The following is a 22,972-nucleotide window of genomic DNA, read 5'->3' as shown; positions in this document are numbered from 1 at the left end:
ATACTGGGACACGTGGGAAAGTTGATGTGTTCCCCCCTTGGCGCTCCCCAACACTCCCCTTCAGTTAGCTCATATTATTTCGGTGTGAGAGACCGACCCCCCAGATGTCTCATTAGCTATATCATTAGGGAGACAGCTGGAAGGGGGTGCAGACAGCTGACGTGGGGCTGAAGGGGCAGGATTAGCTGTGACTTTTGAGTGGGTGGGGGGGTTTGTGGGCTGGGATATATTCAGATCTCATGTCCAATGCTTCAGGGTCTCATATGATATATGCAGAGCCAGTATAAGATTTGCTCAGAGCTCTTTCTTAAAAGAAAGACCACTGTATCTGTAAGGTTTAGCTCTTTGACACCATCGTTTACTGAGATATTAAGTAACTCGCCTACTGCAAGAGTTTGTAACATATCACATCGTTTATAGGAATATTTTCGCACTTTAAAACACTTTTGTTGGTGGTGAACCTTAAGATTAATAAATAAAGACACTGCACATGTGACAAAAACAGCAGTTTCTTGAAAGGCCACTCAAAGCTGGCCCCAAAAGCAAGTCATTTTAGACTCCATGCTGAAATGACAAACTTTAACATGGTTTACAGTGGCTCAGTGGTCTTACAGTGACAGGTTCAAACCGTGGTAGGTCCCGTTTGCATGGAATTTACTCTCCTTGCTTCTGTGTACTATTTGCGGGATCTCTGGTTTCTCTCACTATTGAAAAACAACCAGGTTAATGTTGCCTGTGTTATCAAATGAGATCGTTAGCCTCAAGAATTTTACTTCCTGGATATATATTTATATTTTATTGATTTAAATTTTATTACTGTTAAAGTTATATGTTATTAAGGGCGTCAAATGACAAGTGGACACTGACATAGGCCGGTTGTAGGTCTAAAGCTATCTGCTAGTTTGTTATTGGTTTTTGTCTTGTCACTAGCAGGTGGACCTTTCTCTAGTGTACACGTCTATGGATGTCTACTATTTACATTTTTTGGTTGGTGTGGAGCACCCACAATTTCGTTCTACATGTACAATAACAATAAAGGGAAATTCTATTCTGTTCTGTTCTATTCTAGTCTATGTTAGGTTGCTAACCAAGCTTGCTAGCATTAGCTGATATTTCACTACGCCACCCTTCTGTTCAAACCGAAAAGGCAACAACTGTAATGCCAAACTTGAGCTTTCAAAACAAAGCAAACATTGACTTTATTTTATTTTATATGCACACTATAGTTAAGACATGGGTAACATATAGCATGACCCCCCCCCCCCCCCCCCCCCCCCAAATATAGCCAAAGCAGCTTGAACAGACAGAACTAAAAACTATCGGATTATGTCATTTTCATGCTTGGCATTTTATATTAGAATCACTGGTTGGCTTTACATTAGCGAAATGATTAGCCTCCATGTAAACTGTGCACTGCTCATTAAACTATCATAAAACCACACTGTTTTATTAAATTATACAAGAATAACATATAAAAGAATCACGTAAAAGTAAATGCATGAAGAAAATGTTTAAAAGTATAAACAAAAATATGAAAGCTTCATAAGTTCTCTGAGCCTTTCAAGAGTGTTATACCATGAGTAGTCCATCTAATGATACATACTTTTCACTGTCTATGTATAACATAATACATAAAAGAATAAATTAGAATAACTACAGGATATATTGTGTTATTCTCACCATAGAGTATACATATAAGATTTTGATGTACAGACTCCTTACTGCCTCCACAGTAATTACTAATTATGGGTAAATAGATAACTGATCAGCAGTTAATGTGAGCACCTCTATAAAAGAAGAAGTTTTGGGAGTTTGCTGGTCTTAGGCATTCGGATATATGTTAACACAATGTGCCAAAATGTTCCTAAGAGTGCATGTTTACCCTAGGTTAGATCTTTTGGAGAAAAATCGAGAGCTATATCCAACAGAAATGCTGAAAAAGAAAAGAATCGAGATGTAAGTCCAGACCTTAACCTGATTGAAATTCTGTCGTGGGACCACAAGAGAGCTGAGTGTAAATAGCAAATATTTGCTTTTTCACATGCAGACATAAGATTTTTAAAATTGTATTTAAATACAGCTGCATTAGTAAATAATTACTGGAGAGATTAAATATAGCCCGTATCTTTCCCCCTTGCATTCAGGATCCCAAATGTAATTTTTATAGTACGCTGTAATTTCAGGAAGGCCTGGAGGACAGAGTAGCCTTCTATTCACTGGAGACTGGATAAACAAAATTGTGAAAACCCAGTTTCAAGAAGTCACACTGAACAAATTAGGCAGTTAAGAGTACAGCGTGATAAATGAGCGAGCAGGGTAAACATTTGCAGTGGGTCGTGTTGAGCAGGCCATCCGCTCACAGAAGCCTCAGTTCTTCAGTCATTAATGCGTTCTGCACTGACTCACAGATCACTCACGGCTAAATTATAGGCTTGCCTTTGCTTATACAGTTGATGGGGAAATTAATGACGTAGTAGGCCACAGCTAAGGCTTTTTTTTTTTCTTAAACTGTTCATTCATTTAGAGGGTTATATGGTTTTCACATTAGAACATGAAACGCTGCTTCTCTGCAACACTGGCTGCAAACCACAGGGATAAAAGCCTGTCAGTGTATATGTTAGGTAGAGTGGTATGTACAAAACTGTTTTCCTTGAGATCTAGGTTTCATGTAAACATGCCAGAGTTTCTCTGCATAAATCACACCTCTAACGTGCACTTGAATCATTAAAACAAAAAAGCTTCGATCTACACTTGCATGTTAAGAAAACAATAATACTGGATGGAAAGGCTAGTCATGTAGTAAACAGAAGGGCTTGTTCGAAGTGCCCTAAAATTTCTATATAGGAACAATACTTGCTGCAAGAAGCACAAATCTGGTCACAGAATTTTTCACCTTTGAAAAACAAAAAGATTTTACATTTGATGAATTACATCCTGAGAATCGTGACTATATAGCATATAGTGGAGTACAGATATGTCTTAAAGCACCCCTGTGTCTTCATACATGCGAAGAGCATGGGTGTGATCATTGTAAGAACAGCACCGACGGGGGGATGGGAGTTAGCGTTTACATTCTTGCATTTTGCTGCACTTCTGCTCCTTCAACAATGTCGTTCTTATCCGTTCCACAATTTTCAGCGACCACAGCGGCCGAGCAGGCGACAGCTGCCAAGACAGAAAAACAACGGACACCATTTTACTCCGTGTGAACCCATAAGAAATTCCTGGAATGGCCATGATTCTAATGTGCTCCTATAAGGTTACATAATGAGGGTGCTTCATAAACATAATCTTCGTTTCCTTTTTCCTTCCTCTTCCCTTGATTTCACCTTCTCACCTCCTGCCCGTGCACAGGCTCCCATTCTAACATCGCTGGATCTGTTTCCCACCCCCCACTGTCTGTTCCATATTTCACATTATGAATTTGGACTCCCACAGCTGCACTTACACAGCTGTTATTTAATTGCTGCTGTAATTTTCTTATGCACACTGTTGGATATATATTTTTTTAAATTCTAGACCCCCTTCACAGCAGATCATGCTGGGTCACGAAACAGCATGAAGTACAGTACAAGACACCCATTTATCAAATGTGATACGAACTGTAGTCTCCTGGCAACTTCTAACTCTTTAAAAGATGTTATGGTTATTACTTAGTGTCCAATTATGCAGCTGTACCCTTGTGCATGTGACACATAAAAATGAAAAATGCATTTATACTGCATAGAGTATATACTTGGTGAATGCTTGCGTTCTCTTTGAAGCATTTTGAGCTATTTTATTTAGAAAAACGTCAGTCCTGCATTTATACATGAATCCAGTCCAAGTCGATCCAGCCAAGATGTCCCAGTTTTCCATCTGCATTTAAATGCAGCATGCATTGATTGATTGATTGATTGAATCTTTATTTTGAACATGTTGAAAAAGTATAAAAAAAAAAAAATAGAATTAAAAGAGACAAATGAACAAAGCAAACAAAAGGAAAACGAGCAACCACAACTCCAAATAACGTCCATGTTCAAAAAGGAGCAGGAAGAAGCATAAGCTTATTTAATCCCACCCCTTTTCCACTATCTAGTATCAATAGACTACAGAAATACCTCCTTGTAATTACATTATATGTTATGTGTAATTTTTTTTTTTTTTTTTTTTTTAATATATACACATATATGTTTCTATCTATCCATACCTACGTATATACACACATACGCACATATACACATTTTCAATAACCCCATTAACACCTGAAGGATACACAACCTACAATTACATATATATATATACATACATACATATACACATACATATATACCCATACCAACAAACCCGTGCATGCGCACACACATGAAAATATTAGACAAGAACACCCTATCAAATCTCTACCTTTTCCCTGTACCCTGTAAAAACCATATCCTTAAACCGCTTTTTAAACTGCGCCATGCTTGGACATTGCTTCATATCTTTACTTAGTCTGTTCCACAGCTTCACTCCACACACAGAGACGCAAAAACTTTTTAATGTTGTACGGATACGAGGATGTTTTAAATTTAATTCCCCCCTCAAATTGTATCCCCGTTCCCTTTTAGAAAACATTTTTAGAATATTGTCAGGAAGCAGGTTATTTATTGCTTTATATATAATTTGTGCTGTGAGAAAATGAACCAGATCTGTGAATTTTAGAATTTTTGATTTTAAGAATAGTGGATTTGTATGATCTCTGTAACCAGTTTTATGGATTATCCTTATGGCCCTTTTTTGTAATATAAAGATTGATGATAGCGAACATTTGTAAGTATTGCCCCAAACCTCTGCACAGTAATTCAAATACGGTGCAATCAGGGAACAATAGAGAATGTGGAGTGATTTGTGGTCCAGAATGTGTTTTACTTTACTCAAGATTGAGACACTTCTTGAAATTTTGTTATGTATATGATTTATATGAGACTTCCAGTTTAATTTATCATCTATAATCACACCAAGAAACTTATGTTCAAGTACTCTTTCAATTTCCACACCATCTACATGAATCTGCACTTGTGCATTTCTAAGGGAATTCCCAAATAAGATAATTTTAGTTTTACTTAGATTTAGCGATAGTTTGTTCCTGTTAAACCATTTTTTAATTTTGCACATTTCTGAAGTAATTGTATCCAGCAGCTCCTTTAGATTCCCCCCAGAACAAAAAATATTTGTGTCATCTGCAAATAATACTAATTTTAATATATCAGATGCCTTACAAATATCATTTATATAAATAATAAATAATTTTGGACCCAGTACAGAGCCTTGTGGAACACCACAAGCAATGTCCAAGCATGATGAGGAATGGACACCCAGCTTCACAAATTGTTTCCGGTCACTTAAATAATTTTTCACCCATTGCAGTACAACCCCCCTAATCCCATACCGTTCCAGTTTATTAATTAATAACTCTGTTGTGCTGAGATCGTGAAGAGAGTCTCAAAACTTCAGTCGGAGAAATGTGTCAGGTCACCTGTGCAGATTCATTCAGCAATCTGTGAATAAGGATTTTACAGATGTTTTTAAACATTCAAGGTTGAGAAATATATGGTGGAGAAGTGTTTGTATTTACGCTGTGCACCTGACAGCCTCGTGGTGTTCACGTGGCTTGTCTTTGGATTAGAACACACATTTATGAGTACCTATTACTACGCACACATCTTAAAGAGTACTATTTAACATGCATTTGGGACAACTTGAGACAAATCTTTCTTCATAGTCTGGATACATTGCATATGTTTAGATTTTCATAAAGGCACCCACCCACACTGCAATGTTTGAAACACACTAGCGTTGTCTATTTTGTCTGACCTTGTCTAAAAGGCATCTCAAGCATTTTAGCTGTGCGGACCCTGCAGATACACACTCCAGCCTCTAGAGAGCATTAGTGAGGCTTTAAACCTTCAGTGTAAAGTGTGGTTAACGGAACTGTGTGATCATCTAAAAAAAAAAAGATGAAGTCACTGCATTTCAGTCTTTGATTGGACGTACATGAAACCAAAGACGTCCTCATTCGCTGTAACATTTTGTCTTCTCATTCGCTGTAACATTTTGTCTTCTCGTTCAATGTCATATTTTGCTCATATATACCAGAAAACCACTTGTCCAAGAGCACTGACAGCATGAAATAACAATCATGTAACTGAAGAAACCAACTGTGCATTTTTCTTGCAACAGAGTTTATATGTATGGATCATAAACAAGCAGATCGGCCTCAGTACGCTAGGTTTTGTTTATGGTACACTCGTCCTTCTCTTTGGCTGCCTCCCCTCCCTCCTCCTTTGTTTCTTGAGTACTTGGAGTGGGTGTTGTATGAAAAGGCCTATTTAAAAAAGGACCTGAGGGACCCTTAGTTCTCCCCAACAGCTGCCCAGCTGTGCCCCTTGTCAACTGCCCCCAATCCCCTGCCTCTCCCCCCAACTACCTCTGACCACCCCAGCCACTCACCAAAGCCTTGACATCACAGCAACAGCGCCAGCAGCTACTGTACAGCTGTAATGAAAAGAGCTTTATTCTTCTCAGGGTGATGCAAGGGTCAATTTTGAATCTGGGCGAGGGTGCCCACTTGGTCTTGTAAAAATACACTTTGAGCCTGCTTTAAAAAAAATGCCCAATTTCTTTTGAATATGATGCAATCTGTAATGAAAGTTAATCCGCAGATCAAAAAACTGCATCTCGCGTCACAAAGATTAACAGTGATTTCATGCCACCCGCTTTTCTCTCCTTGCGTGCACCGTGTCGTTCCCCATGCCTCACCCTCAAGATCCATCCTCCCCATCCTCTCTCTCCTCAGGCAGCAGCGGCAGATGAAAGCAAGCCCGAGCAAGCATGAAAGGCAGTGTCTTGGCAGTCAAGTTGACCTCCAGGCTTTTCTACTTTCTTGCGTTTTTTTAATCCCTCCCCTCCCACCTATTCACCTGTAAAGCCCTCCATCTCTCCTTCTTAATGCCCGTCTGCTGCTCTGACAATCCCCCAAACCTCAGCTCCATGTCCGTGGGTGGGATTGAGAAGTTGGGAGGGTGATTAAGTCCATCACGCCATTTCTCCCCCCCCCCCCCCCCCTTTTTAAATTCTGTTGTTAGTCGCTCTTGTTTTTTTCTCTTTCCAAATACAATTATGAAACTCACAGGAGTGATATCAAGTGTTATGGCTGCTGCTGCTGGTCTTACTTTAGCCTTTATCCTTTTGGTGTTAAGGAAAGCAGATGAGATCAGAGGAAAGTTGAGGAGTGGTGTTTACAAAAGACTGAATAAGACTTGCTGATCTTGGGCAGTCACCTTTAGACACACCTCAAAAGGCACTATGCAGTGTAAGCGCTTAATCACTGTATGCAGGTGGGCATGTCCTACGATGGAAAACTGAGTTACAAATGTGAGATGGGCATGCTAGTGCCCAACAATTAGATTTCTTAATATCACCACTCCTACAGCAAAGTGCTTTTAGTAAATACGGCACTGTGGGCAAATATCACAAAGGTCTGGTAAACAACTCTGACCTCCATCCTCTCAAATTATTATTCATACACACCTACTTTACCAACACAAAACATTTTTGTCTCAAAACTCCAAAGAGACTTTCTGATGAATCATGTCTATAAAGAAACCATGATTTAAACACACATCAAAAAACCCTGAAAACAGGAAATGGTTTGTAGCATATACTGCACTTAAAAAAATGAATAACTCTTATTGAAAACATACATAGATGTACACACAACAAATGCACTTGGAGTAGTAAGAAGTTTGATTTAAAATTAAATCAAAATGCAAATAATAATTTTCCTGTTTGTACGTGTAAGAAAGTGTAGCTGTCATTTGTTTGAATCCTTTTATTTATGGAGTTCCTCAGGGTTCCGTGCTGGGACCAGTTCTATTCACACTTTACATGATGGGATTTTAACAGGAGGTTGCTTTTCTTCCCATTGTCACCAAGTGCTCGCTCATAGGAGATCATCTAATTGTTGGCGTTTTGTCTGTATTATTTTAGGGTCTTCGCCTTACAATATAAAGCGCCTTCAGGCAACTATTGTGATTTGGTGCTATATAAATAACATTGATTTAAATTTTTTTTATAACCATGCCTTTCACTGTATTATATGTACTTCTTGTGACCTTAAATGCACACATTTTAAACAGCATTTTAACCTCCTTGTTTGTAGTATCTTGAGTTTTGCTAATTGCTAATTTTAGCAAAAATAACTCTACCCTACTGATGCTAACAAAGTTGGCAACCACCTGGTAAATATATACTGAGGTCTTGGAGTGACGTGACTGCTAGCCACATGACGTTAACTTGTCTGCCAATTTGGATGTGTGATTTAAACAAGATCCCAGTCACACAGCCCTAGAGACCAGTCTGGCAACCACCAGTCATGGTTGTGTATTCCCTGATGAGTTGGGGAGCGGTTGCTGCAGGTTGCTGGTAGTTGCTATGAAATTGATTGCTATAAGCCCCACTAACACAGACCTAGCAACCACCTTGCAACCGCGGATTGCTAGCAACACAAACGTAATCCTCGACTGGTTGGTGAAAACCTCCTTGGATTGCATTGGTTGCTAGCAAGTAATTTTAAAGAATAGTAACTATCCAGTCCACTGCAGACTTATCATTGAGTTCTGCTGTGAAATCTAACACTAACATTTTGCTGTGGCCCTTGACTTTGGGACTAGTTGAGAGCCGCAGATGCTTTTACAAATGTTAAGCATCAGAAGAAAAAGAAAAAGAACAACTGGATGAACTCAACATCCCATCCCCACAAAGCACCTGTCAGGCCTGCTGGTTGCTAGGCAACAGCTCCCCTCACCTCTCTCCTCCACTTTGCTTTATTCAGAGACTCTGTTTCAGTTTTTTCTCTCTCTTGCACACACCCTGAAACCCCAAATCTGGTGTTCTCCTTAGGAAAGAGGTTCTTATTAACTCAGGGATGGGTATCACGTTACCACTCCGCAACAGAGCTGTGTTATTGCTGCTGTCATGTGGACAGGTTTAGCGCTGAAGCTAACTAGGTCTGGGACCAGAGTGTCCCCCCCGCCTCTCTTGGTACTCCCCCTCCTTTCATCGGAATGAACAGCAAGGCGCTAACAGCCATGAGAAATCAGGCATGGAATTATTCAAAAAGCAATTCAGTCTAAACAGTGGGGAAGATATGGAGCTAGCCTTTCACTGAAGTAGGCACCTACTGAAAAACATTCGCAACTGCTATTCATTTCACCCTGTGAGTGACTGAATGTTGGAAGAACAATCTCAAACACTCTTTGCAGCATATAGTTCATGATTTAACAAGCTACCGCTGAATTATATAGAGAACAAATCAGCATGACAGATTAGGGCCGAGCTCGGTTCACGTATCTTTTTACCATATGTATCCCACACTTCAGCTCATGTTTTGAATTGAGACTATTTTTAAGCGATAAAAAGGTCAGATCCAAAAACTGTGTAGATTGTAATCACCACATTGTCTGCTTGCTGTGCTGTCTGTGTTGCTCATCTGGACAGTTGGATTTGTTTTTATCTCACCGATCTTAAATGTTTTAGTGTATATATTTCTGTCAATTTTTAATGCCCTTAAAAAAAGGATCAAAAACGGCTGGCATGAGCAGCAGCTACAAAGCAGTCAAACAGCCATGCAGTCAATAGACAAAGAAAACCTTTGTAACTGTACTATGTAATACTGCTGTGAATGATAATGTATTGTGTTCTGTTTGTTAAACGTTATTATGAATTTTAATTGTGATCTGCTTTTCTCCTTTCTCCATCACGGAGAATCTTCCTGGATCTTCAGACCCCTTAAATGTCCGTGGAGGCGACGGCGGAGCCAGAAAAAAAGAGAATTCTGAAGAAACGCTGAGCTAGGAAAGTCAGCGCCAAATATAGGTATCACAGTGCTGAGTAGATATCATCAGATAATGTCAGAAAATCGTTAAACATTAAGATGCATAGTCATAGTTTTTATTTGGACAAATGGAATGGTAAACGTGGGAATCCTCCTCCAGGAAAATCAGACACTTAATTTCCTGCATTATGATACATTTTTATGCACTTTCTTTCTGTGCGATGGCTTATAGTAGAAAAGTGTACACACAGATGTGCTTGGCTCCACATGTGTAAAGAGATGACTTTTCTGATATCAGGCTACTTTCTGTCTTTTGTTTGGGGATGTGACTTGCAGAGATGGGCAGTAACGCGTTACTTGTAACGATTACTTTTTTCAGGTAACGAGTAAAGTAAGGGATTACTACTGCAAAAACGGTAATTAGATTACCGTTACTTTCCCGTAGGAACGCTGCGTTACTGCGTTACTGCGTTACTAAAACCATGATTTTTTGCGAGAATGTCTCATGACAGTGACGTAAGCGAGTGCGACGTTGGTGACAACAGCTGTGTGCAGATCAACAATGGATCATATATCGAGTGCGGAGAGAATATGAGCGTGCAGCGTTTAAAGCGTGGAAGTACTGACCTTACTTTGAGTTTGATTCCATAAAAAGTGACAAAAACATTAGCGTCCGTTGTGCGTGGGAAGAAAACTTCTTTTTACAGCGAAAAAAACCCCTAAATTTCCAAGCAAGCACCGAGTGCGCTACGACGTAATGGGAAGTTCACAGAGAAACTGCCGTATCCTTCCACTGACCGCAGCGGCACACCTGCACCAGGGTAAACCTCCGCCTACCCAACTCCTGCTTTACAGGTGAAAATAGAGCAAAAGGACCGCTAGTCTTTGATTTTATTTATTTTCTGCTGTGTTTTACTTGCATCTATTTGAAAGACTGAGTGTAAACACAAAAACATATATATATTTTATGTGCTGGAATGTGCAGAAAATAGGTTTAAGTATTAAACAAATTTCTTCCAGTCAGAGAATGTTGCATATAATTAAATTTTTGCTTGATGCATAAAGTTAAAAGATTAAAACTGATAAAACAAGTTTTAAAAAGAGACTTTTCCATTTGATTACATTTTGTATGATGGATTATGCAGAAAAAGTAGAATTGGGCTGAAAGCTCTATCGCTTTATCACCTATTCAGGTTGTAAATCGTGTTTTTAAAAAGTAACTAAGTAATTAATTACTTTTGAAAATCAGTAATCAGTAAAGTAACTGGATTACTTTTTGGGGGAAGTAATCAGTAATTAGTTACTGATTACTTTTTTCAAGTAACTTGACCAACACTGGTGACTTGCTCAAACGTGCATGTGCCACCCTGTTACAATCAGTCATACAGTTGAGGGATGTGCATTTACTACAGTGACATTCATAGAAAGGCTAAAGGAGACTGTGACACTCCTAAAAATAATTCTCCAAACCACTTTGTAGCTGTAGAAGTGAAACATATTATTACAATGATCAGTGGGGATGGGGTGTTTTAGAACATTCTCTTTGCTAACAGTAAGAATACCACATGCTGAAAAGACCTCAGTACTGTGTCAATCGCATTATCCAGTGAGATGTTTGTCAGGTTAAATGGCATTTCTAAATTGGCCCTAGTTGTGGATGTGAGTGTGAACTATTGTCTTTTTCTCTGTCTTGACTGGTCACCTCTAGAAGGTGTACCTAGATGGGATAGGCTCCAGGCCTGACACCGTGTCAGCCAAACTTCAGCTGTCGGTCAAATGGCTTCACATTTGACTTTAGAAAACTTTGGTATACAAAGGAGTTTGTGGTCAACTCACTGACCACTGATTATTTCTGGTAACCGCTCCAAATAAGGCACACTTACATGGTCTTTTTTTCTTATTGCACCATCACTAACTTTTACATTTAACGTTCTACCTGAGGCCTGTAGACTATGAGATGTAGGTTCTCTGAGCATTGCTAGACTGTCTAAGAAGGGAAAAGAAGAATATACATTTATCTACAATACTGAGTTGAATTCTTAAAGCATAAAAGTTGCCATCATGATGTTCTCATGTTGAACACATAGTTTCAAACAGACCGAGTTTGTCTTTATGACATCTACATCTTTGAGAAGAAAACACCAGCAGATGGAGTAGAAGGCGCTCCAGTGATCCTTTTGTCTGCTGCAGATCCAGCATCTCTTGGAGCCGTCTTTTTTTCTGGCGGCTATATTACGCAGCGAGTCACCAAACTGAAAATAGATTGAAAATGCAATTCCAGTTTCTGGAAAAGGAACCTCATCGCTGGTGGTTTAGTGCTCAACTCATGTCCCTGAGAAATGTTTGGTCTAACTTGACTAACAGACTAATGCAAGTCTACAGCCTGCTAACCTTCTTTCAGCTGTCAGTTTTTGTAATCCTACCACATGTTTTGAAACATGGTTTACTGTTTGTATATCCAGGGATGGAATAGCAGTCCAGGATTTTGAAATACACTATTTTCCTCCCAGACATGAATTTCAAAGCAAACCCAAATTGCAAAGAGAAACATTTTGTAGGAGAAACAAATTATGATGCAACACAGGAAAAAAAGCACCACTCAACATTTTTTCCACTGATGTTAAACTAAACCAGGAAAACATACTTTTTTTTCTCCTACATTTTGCACGTTATTACCCACAGTTTTTCTGCATCACTTAAACAAACAAGATAAAGATCCGCAGGCCGAGATAATGACGACCCGGTCGTCACTGGTCAGATGAAAGGTTGAGCAGGTGGTGGATGTTTGTTGATACAGGAGCGAGGACGTCTGGAAGAATGTTCCGCATGTGATAATTGTTCGCAGTTGAAAGAAAAAAGGGGGAATGAAAAAGATCAGAAAGTAGACATCTAGGAAAAGAAAGAAGAAGGAGATTAGAGAAGGGAGGAGTAAAAGAAAACTCTGGGTACTAAGAAGGGGTCAAGAGAGCAATTGACACTTGGCATACACAAGTGTGTGCATGTGTGTGTAGGTACTTCATCCTTACAGTTCTACACTTTTAATCCCAACTTTATTTCCCTTTTTTTCTTTCGTTCTCTGTTCACGTCTCACTACTCCCATCTTAGCTTTCCTCCACTGGTGATGTGATTTCTTGCCATATAGTTCTGGTTAGTAAGCTTCCCACTTTTTGCACATTCATGATCAAAAGGATGAAGCCTAACAAAGGTGGTGATTCTGAAAAACCTCTTCAGGAACTTATGTTTTGCATCAATATGATATGTTCAAACTGTCATATGCAGTTGTTGGTCAGAGGTTTACGTAGACTCATCAAGGGTATTAATCTCATGGTAATATTGGTACTTTATTCATTTCTTTGAACTGTTCTTTTTCCAGGGTGGAATGATTCTACAGCATATTTCTTTAATGACTTAAAAAAACCCAAGAATTTAATTCACCAGCTTGAATTTATTTTCGATTTTCTCTAATCCACGCAGGATCATAAGCAAGGTCAAATATATACAGACACAACCACTAATACTTGGAAAAATGTACGTTCCACCTCCACCAGATACTTTTTAATGCCATCAACAACTTTGCAGTATAATTCTGGCTGGATGTTTGACCATTTCAACAGGTTTGAGACTGAGTCTTTGGGATGGCCATTTAACCTTAGCCCACATTTCAAAACCAGTTTTGATGTATGTTCGGGGCCATTATCCTGTTGGAACTATCAACTGTCTAGCTGTCCTCGTTCTTCATTATTCCATGGACTGCAACGTTCCAGTATTACTGTCATTTTGAATTCAAAATCCTGCTCCTCACATACAAGGTCTTAAATAATCAGGCCCCATCTTATCTTAATCACCTTGTAGTACCATATCACCCTATTAGAGCACTTCGCTCTCGCTCTGCAGGCCTACTTGTTGTTCCTAGAGTATTTAAAAGTAGAATGGAGGGAGAGCCTTCAGTTTTCAGGCCCCTCTTCTGTGGAACCAGCTTCCAGTTTGGATTCGGGAGACAGACACTATCTCTACTTTTAAGATTAGGCTTAAAACTTTCCTTTTTGCTAAAGCATATAGTTAGGGCTGGACCAGGTGACCCTGAATCCTCCCTTAGTTATGCTGCAATAGACGTAGGCTGCCGGGGGATTCCCATGATGTATTGAGTTTTTCCTTTCCAGTCACCTTTCTCACTCACTATGTATTAACAGACCTCTCTGCATTGAATCATATCTGTTATTAACCTCTGTCTCTCTTCCACAGCATGTCTTTATCCTGTCTTCCTTCTCTCACCCCAACCGGTCACAGCAGATGGCCCCGCCCCTCCCTGAGCCTGGTTCTGCCGGAGGTTTCTTCCTGTTAAAAGGGAGTTTTTCCTTCCCACTGTCGCCAAAGTGCTTGCTCATAGGGGGTCATATGATTGTTGGGTTTTTCTCTGTATCTATGAAGCGCCTTGACTTTTGTTGTGATTTGGTGCTACATAAAGAAAATTGAATTGAATTGAATTGAAAACAGCCCCAGAGCATGATGCTACCACCGCCATGTTTGACAGTCAGTGCATTATTCTTAGGTTTGAAAGCCTCACCTTTAGTCTCCCCAATATACCTGTTGTCATTGTGGCCAAATGGCTCAGTCTTTGTCTTGTCTAACCCTAAAGCTTTTCTTCAGAAAGCATTTGGCTGATACTTGTAGGCAGCTGTAAGTTTCAGTCAAGCTTAAAGGGGTTAATTTAAGAGTAGGTTGGCATCTTGGTTGGCATCCTGTCAATCCATAGAGATGCAAAACTTGCTTGAATGTGAACAGTGACAGTGATGTTCCAGCAGTTTTCAGCTGGCGGATCATAGGTGATTCCAGAACATCCTAACTAGAGCAGGGCAATATGGCCAAAAATATTTATCACGATATATATTTGAAAATTTGCGATAACGATATAACTGACGATATAATTGATGCGAGACAAAATACAACTCCACAACATTACTAGCGCAAAAAGACAACCTTCCATTTATTTTCACTTAAACAAGAAGCTGGTTTTTATGTACATTAAAGCTTTATAAAAATGTAACAGTGCAAATGCAAATTCCTTGCTGAAAGTTTAACCAAAAGGCATTTCCAGTAGAAATGGGCTGGCATATCCTGAGCATAACCATGTATAATACCCACTGAAGTTAAAAAGAGGTGCTTTGCAACATTAAACTGCAGTATGCAGTATGTATTTTTCGGACCATAAGGTGCACAGGATTATAACGCACATTAAGCGAAACAAAGCAGTCAGATAAATCAAACTTTATTAAACTCATTCTTCTTGCTTCCTCCACTTCTGTACCATTGATTCATTAATGTTGAATTCTCTGGCAGCTGCTCTATTCCCATGTTGTTGCAGTATATTAATGACTAACCCCGTATTGTGGATGGATTATTTCAGTTGTTCTCCTGACTGAAGTTTGGTCCGTTTACAGCATCCTGCCATGCGATTGCATTTGTCTCTATCTATCAGGAACCTTAACGTTAACTTTTATAAGTGGAAAAGTGTTAGTGTTCGTCCTCCAGCTTCACTGTTTATGTTATACTAACATAGCTGTGTCGCTAGCGATCACGTAGCACATCATTATATACCAGCTAGCCCAACTTCAGTAACCCTACAAACGTCACTGCTGTTTAGTTTCCTGTCTTCATTTATGTTGGAAGTGATAGCAGAGCTGTACGTTTGAATTTTTTCAGAAATCTCTCAGTCAGAACATGCTATATCATGCTTAGGTAACTAGCGAGCTAACTTCCGCTAGCTTCCTGCTAACTTCTAACTCCGTTAAATGTAATAAATTTTGTTTTCATGGATGCCTGGAAGTTAAACTTCATAGTTACACCTGGTAAAGCAGCAATGCTGATCGTTTTATTAAAGATGAAAGAATTTAGACAGTTTTTAACTCTAAGTGATGCTGCAGTGTTTGTTTGACCAGAAGAATACGGAGTTTAGGACCCAGATTACTCCCACATTTAAGAGCATCTTAGTCCGACAAATACGACAATAACGACGGCCGCTTGCATGTTCTGCAAAGAAATGTGCTTTGTCGTGTATCTGACGGACAAACACCAAACAGTTCCACATCACTGAAGTTGCACCATTTTTACAAACAAATTCTGGTTCATCTGTTTCACTCAACAATCGGCCATGTGCGTATGAAAACAAAGGCACTGCGCATGCGCGTTTTACTCATATTCTATCGCGATATTTCATTTTCCTATCGTTGCCTAACATTATACCGGTATTACCGTGAACGGTATAATATGGCCCAGCCCTAATCCTAACCAATTTCCTCTCACCTGACGACAACAGTTTGGATCTTCTTCCATACCTTGGCTATCTTGTACTTATGTACAGTTATTTGAAATGATCACCTTGGATTCTGCAGTTGTTTAGTAATGGCTCGAAGAGAACCTCCCAACAACCAAATCCTTTTTACGCTGTAAAGAGAAACTACCAGTTGTAGTCAGTCATGCTCACTAACAAGAAATAACTAAACCATGCCCTTGTCAACAAAAGACACTGGAGAACGTTCACCACCAAAAGCTATTCCTATCCCCATTACCAAATGATCTGCCAACACGATAAGCTGAGCTGGTGGCAAATCTGTAGACTCATGTTTCTTTCTTCCACCCTTATTTCCTTTACATTATTTCCTCTTTCCCTTTTTCCTCCTCGCCCTCCCCATTCCTTTTTCCTCTGATCTTCCTTTTGTGTTCTCCATCTTTCCGCTTGTCCTTTTTGACACCCCCCATTACTGTCTGTTCCCTTCTCTTCCTCTTCTTTTCTCATATCTTCCTCTTCTCTACTTATTTCTCTGTGTGCCATCAGGAAGTGCCTCGTCAATGGGGACTATTGAGTGTGCCCGGCTCTGGCCCAGTTGGGCCTCTCTGGCCCTTCAACAGTTGTCTTGGAGAGGGACAGCAGCCGCCAGAGCTGGCTGTCCTCCCACTGTGCTTCTTTGGCCCAGCTCGGCCCAGAGCTGCTGGACTGCCCGCTCCCAATGCAAACAAGTCGGTCCGGAGCCAGAGGAGGTGCTGCTGGTGGATTATGTATGTGTGAATGAGACAGAGAGTGTGTATGGGCTGGTTGGCTTGCTGGCTGAGCTCACTGTCACAGCTTGGATGGACATTCAAGAGGAGGCAATAAAAAATTATGTGGTTTTACTTATTCTTTAATTTGATATGATGCAGAAAACTGTTTGAACTGATTATTTACCAAATACCCAATTATACCCAGTGCAGCACTGTTTCGATGCATCTGTTAATCACAGCAGACTTAGTAGACTATTAGATATGCATACCCTTTAAATGGCAACATAAGGATCAATTGGACTGTAGTTTTGTGACTGACTTTGGAAACTCTGGGATCCTCCCTTATGGTTTCCCCATTTTAGCGCAGAAGAACCTGACTTGACACTTGAAAAAAGACAGAAATATAAGATTGGTGTGGGGTTTTTTTTAGCTTCACCTTTAAATACTACATAAAAAAAGTCTGTTTGTATAACTGCTTGCTGTGGTGGAGTTACACCATATAGAAACTATCCTGAGAGCCACAGCTGTGGCCTCCAGTTCTGAAAAGAGCTGGACACTTTGATTTGGCTGTTCTTTGGTGTAATGTAGAAAAACATGCTGCAACTGTTTGAGAGCATGTGATACTATAATTATGCAATGTACATAGCCCTACTACAGTATGTAATTATGCTTTAAACCACAGTCTGTGGTTTCTTTCAAAACAGAAAGTCTGCTGTTGAGAAATAAGGGAAAAAGCACAAAGTTGCTTTGGTCATCTTTAGCATGCAGCTGTGAAATAAAGATAGAATTGGCATGTGAACAAGTTACACTTTTGCCCCCTGGCAAGACTTAAAAGACTTATTTTGAGATTTCACCTGAATTACTCTCAGCAGATAACCTGATGTGTGATGTGCTGCTACTTCTGGGAAGTCACTGCTAGAAACTCTTTACTAAAGAGCGGGTGCTTTAAAAAAAACTTGGTCGGTTTTTGGGTGAACCATCTGTTACTGTCTACCACAGGCCAGCCCAACCATTCAGATTAATGAACCATAGGAAGGAGAGACACGAACAGGCTAAACAAATCACTGTCTGGGGAGGTTTGTAATCTGTCAAAATTAAAACACAGCTTTAGCTGTAACTTCTGGTTTTGTCACCAGAAGTTCCTCAAAGATGTATCATCTCAGCTAAGGTAGCAAGGCAACTAAAAGTCTTCTCTTTTATGACACACATTTATTCCATGGCCTAAATATAAAAGACGAATGTAGCATTTGGTTTTGGACTCTGCGTTAGCTTCAGGCATGTTGGTTTTTTGGAGACAGAAGTTACTATATGTCAACTTTAGTGGGTTCTTAGTTCTTCATAGCAAACTTAGATAGTAAGCTGCATTCAAAATCTGTACAGATAAACATATCTGCTAATTATATATATAACAATAATAATACTAGAATTTCACTCATTAAAACTGAAGCATTAACTTCTTGTGTGGGCTCTACCACAAAGTAAACCATTCTGTTTGCATGGTCCAGTTCAGTGCCTGGAATTACTGGAAGGGAAGCCTGGAACACAACAATGCACTACAGCGTATTGCTCACTATGTTGGCATACCTGTCAGTCAAACTGCCAAGTGTCCAAATGGAGGAGGAAAAAGAACACCGAGTGCACAATTGTCATGAAGGGGGAAATTACCCAAATGGCTCTAAACTAGTCTTTGGTTCAGACTGCCAGCTTGTTGTTGTTGTTGTTATTGCTGTTTTTAGTGCTTTGGCACATATATATTGTCTATAATTATTTCCAGCAGAGTCACACAGTGTATGTTATTTAGAGAAAATGCAGCATGGAAGTCTTGTTGTGCTTTGACCTGCAGGATAAAGAGCTAGAAATGGTATCACTCGGATCTGGCCCACACAATGTGCTTAGACATGGCCCACATACCGCAAAGAATGACGACCCTTTGGTGGCCCAAATTTGGTTTGCCAGAGGTGGCCCACACATGAGCCAGCACAAGGCCAGTTGTAGACACACTGCTGGCCCTGTGCTGGCCCAGAACAGTCAGCCTCATGTGTACCTTAATCAAGCCACGTAATAACAACATGCATAATAGAGCAAAAGTAACATGACAAAACTCTGTTCAGATAGCATATGGAATGATTCTTATACAGCGCTTTTCTACTCTCCCAGATTACTCAAAGCACTCAACACAACATGCCACATTCTTCTAATCACAGACATTCTCTAAACTGAGTGCTTCCTAACTACTTTCATACACATTCACACTCTTGACATGCAGACTGGAGGAGCCAAGGATCAAACCACTAACCTTCCAATCAGTAGGTGACCTGCTCTACCTCCTGAGCTACAGCCACCCGGTGGTAACATAACTAAACGTCACTTATTTTTTTGGATAAAGTGTACACTCACAAACCTGTCAAACCTGCATTTGAAATGTTGGCTGCCATAGCAGTATCGTATTATAGTATTAAACCCGATACTTTGATCCCCATGATAGAACAGAGAAAATCAGGAGTGGTCAAAACATTTATTTTTCTTTATTCAATCATCTTCCGGAAGACAGAGCCCTGCACAGCCCAAAGCCAGTTGCAGAATCTCTAACATTAGAAGCTAAAAATGTGTCTCATATAGGTGTTATTTTGGTACTTTCCACGTCACACATAGTTTCGATATAAACAACTCCTTATATGTTACTAGTTCCGCTTTTTCTGTCTGGTTTCCTGTATGTATTAATATGCTTGTACAGCTCTACACTAACTTCCTGTTTTTCAGTCTGGCTGAGCACTTAGTTTGTGAATCAAAACTGGCTTTGCTTTACAAGCCTTTATTATTAAAATACATAAAACAATATAATCAGAAAATAAGCACTAAGAATATATACATTTATTCCTTAACAATAGTCTTCTAACTAACAGGAGTAACTGTCATGTTACTCCTGGAGGTACCCAGGTCCAAGAGAAAGCTCAGAGGGGACAGGGCCTTCTCTATTGCTGCTCCTAATCTGTGGAACAATCTTTCCCAGCACATTAGAGAGGCCCCTTCACTGTCCACTTTTAAAACACGTCTTAAAACCCATTTTTACTCCTTGGCTTATGACACAGTCTGACCGTGATTTTATTGTTTTAATCTAATGTGCTGATTTTATTGTTTTAAATGTAATTCTCATCATCATTTTTATACTTTATATAATATTTTATATTTTATTATTGTTTTTTAATGTTTGTTTTTTAATTTTAATTTTTTTTAATTGTTTAAATGTCATTTTAATAATCATCTTATTTTTTTTTAATATTTTTTATTTATTTTATATTATTTTTATTATTATTTTATTTCTTATTTTTTGTTCAATGTATCATTTCTGGCATGTCAAGTGTACAGCACTTTGTGTTCAGCTGGGGGCTGATCTGAAAGTGCTATATAAATAAATTGCTTGCTTGCTAAAATAGGAAAACAACATAACAGCAACATAAACAGTGCCATCGTTGCCAGACCTGGCCCATATCTGGTTGACATACACTCTGCCATGACACCAGTCAGTAAGAAGTGCCAGCTTTATGCCAGATTTGGGCCAGACCTGTTTTCTATGGGCCTGGGTCACATAAACCAAACCATAATCGAGCTAGATATGGCATGCCATCACATAAACAGTGCCATCTATGACAGGCCTGGCCCATATCTGGATGGCATACCACTTACCATGCCAGACGTCAGCCAGCAGTGCCGGCTTTATACCAGATCCGGGCCAGACCTGCGTGCTATGTGGGATAAGTGTACGTGTATAAAGCCTGTATAGACAGTAAACATCTGCTTCTTTAGTTGAGTGTTATTTGTAGGAAAGTAAGGAAGCTAGAAAGCAAATATGAGGATGCTTTGATGCTGACAAAACAAAATGACACATATAAGAGCATAAACACTCTATAATATACTATATATGAGCAGCATCAGAGGGCACTGTGAGTTAATGGAAAGCTGAAGAAAAAAATACTTTTGTTCTTTAGGAGTTTTTTTGTCACATTGACAAGGTAAAAATGATAACACCCTAAAATACTTAATGTACTGTTATCACTATAAAACACTATGCAGTGAACACACTGCAACTCTTTGAATACATAAAACAGAACAACATCAAGCCAACCATTCTTTTAAGCCACTGTGACACCCGCAGTCTCTGACTGATGTTTCAGTAAATGAAGAAGAGACTTCTCTCTGCTTTGACATACAGTAATGTAGCAATGCAAGAACAATCGAAAGTGTGACATGTTGCCAAATATTATCACAACAAGACACAGTAGCTCTTTGATTGCATGTTTAAAACCAGCCAACAGCTTTGAAGTACATGCAGGACTTGAAAGACGAACTGCTGGAAAACGAGGAACTAAAAGCATACAAGACATCACTGAAACCACTTGCCTAATGCTGTACAAATCTCCTTTGGGCTGTTAAACAACTCTGACCCATGGAGAGATTAGCAAAGACCTCTGAAATTGTCTTGTGGTAACAGACACTACGGCATTAGCGGTAGATCCTTTAAGTTGCAAGGTGTGGTTCTTGGATCTGAGCGAAAGTCAACACCTTAAACTCTTAGTCATATTCCTCAGACCAGTCATCGCCATGAAGTACAGCAAATTATCCTGTGGAAAGATATCAGTGACGTCAGGGATTACTGCTAGTAGGAAAGGGTGTACATGATTCGCAAGCATTATCCGCATAAATGCCATTTGCTAGATATAAAAAAAAAGGTGACTCATCCTCCTTCCACGGCTCCATGATCTTGTTTACCTGCACATGCTTTCTGCGGAGCACAGGGGTCCCCCACCACAGTTGCATATATAGCAAATTGCAATGCTCTGTAGAACCTAGTGTCTATCCATCAATCCTTCTTCTTTCACTTATCACTTAATTTAGGGTTGCAGGAGGCCTATCCCAGCTGGGTTAAGGTGAGAGGTAGGGTACGCGCTGAATGGGTCACCAGTCTATCAAAGGTCTAGCATCTATCATAGCTAGCACATAGCTTTTTAGTAGTTTGTGCTATAGTGGCTCTTCTGAAACTGACTGTTCCCCTTTTGCCTAGCAAATACCACCTTTTGGCAGATCAAACTGTAACAAGATAATTGTTCACATTAAATGAGAGTGGTTTTAACCAAAGCTGAGAAGCTCAAATCATTGAGTAATTACTACAGTCTGTCTAAATACAGTTTAGCTGCATCTTCTGAGAATCAGAAATGAAAACGGTATGCGAGTTGATTTTGTAAATATGGTGTGTAAGTACAGCATATCCAGTTTGTGAAAACTGTTCCTTTGTCAACTTTGTGATGCTACCTGTGCACCAAGACAGGTCCATAGCAGTTCTTTTATTCTGAAATAACTTTGGATGAACCAGGCTATATTTCCTGACTTCCCACTGTAGATGTAAAACATGCATGTAGCTTCCAGGTCAGAAAAATGAAACCAAAAATCATGAGCCACATCTCAAATAGAGAGGAGGCCTCCTGTTAATATAAATTGAACTTATTGAAAAGTACTACAAGTTTATGGGCTTTTTTTTCATTTACAAGTTTTAGTGACTTAAGAGTTTAAAGTCATTCAGCCATCTGTTTATACATTGAAATGTCAGCATTATTCTGAGAATATTCCCCCCCCCCCCCCCCCCCCCCCCCCGTAACGAGACAGTCCTAATCACCAAGTCTAAATTTGGGTTCTCAGTGAGCATCCCAAATTTAACTTCAGTTACTGTCAAATGTGGTAACTGAATTCCCCCGGACTGTCGCAAGCTCCACATGTCCACCCAAAAGGAATGCACTGATTCACAATAGAAAAACAAGTGATCCAAACTTTCAATGTCATTTTCACAGAACGCACAGGCGTTCACATCTAGGTTAAATTTCAGTCTTAGGAATTCATTAGTCTTGGCAGCCGGGGGTCAGTCCGCCAGGGCCTCCGCTCCTGGCCGCCACCCGGCACACAATGCACCCGACCCCTATGGCACCTCCTGCGGGTGGTGGGCCTGCGGGAGGATGGGCCCATGTCTCCTCTTCGGGCTGTGCCCGGCCGGGTCCCATGGACTAAGGCCCCGCCACTAGACGCTCGCCCTCGGGC

At 39.8% G+C, this 22,972-nt stretch overlaps 1 long non-coding RNA gene across 1 annotated transcript; it reads right to left on the bottom strand.

Moving 5' to 3' along the window:
• Positions 1–2,877: 2,877 nt before the first annotated feature.
• LOC309696193 lies at positions 2,878–10,730 on the bottom strand. The gene is made up of 2 exons (XR_014273370.1): positions 10,481–10,730; positions 2,878–3,165 (listed from the first exon to the last, which is right to left on the bottom strand). It is a non-coding gene; the product is annotated as an uncharacterized lncRNA (long non-coding RNA).
• Between the last annotated feature and the right edge of the window lie 12,242 nt (positions 10,731–22,972).

Source organism: Aulonocara stuartgranti (genome assembly GCF_965226115.1).
Source record: "Aulonocara stuartgranti genome assembly, chromosome: 19".
Taxonomy (NCBI): Eukaryota; Metazoa; Chordata; class Actinopteri; order Cichliformes; family Cichlidae; genus Aulonocara; species Aulonocara stuartgranti.
The sequence above is the reverse complement of the archived record's forward strand: the minus strand, read 5'-3'. Positions and strand labels throughout refer to the sequence as shown.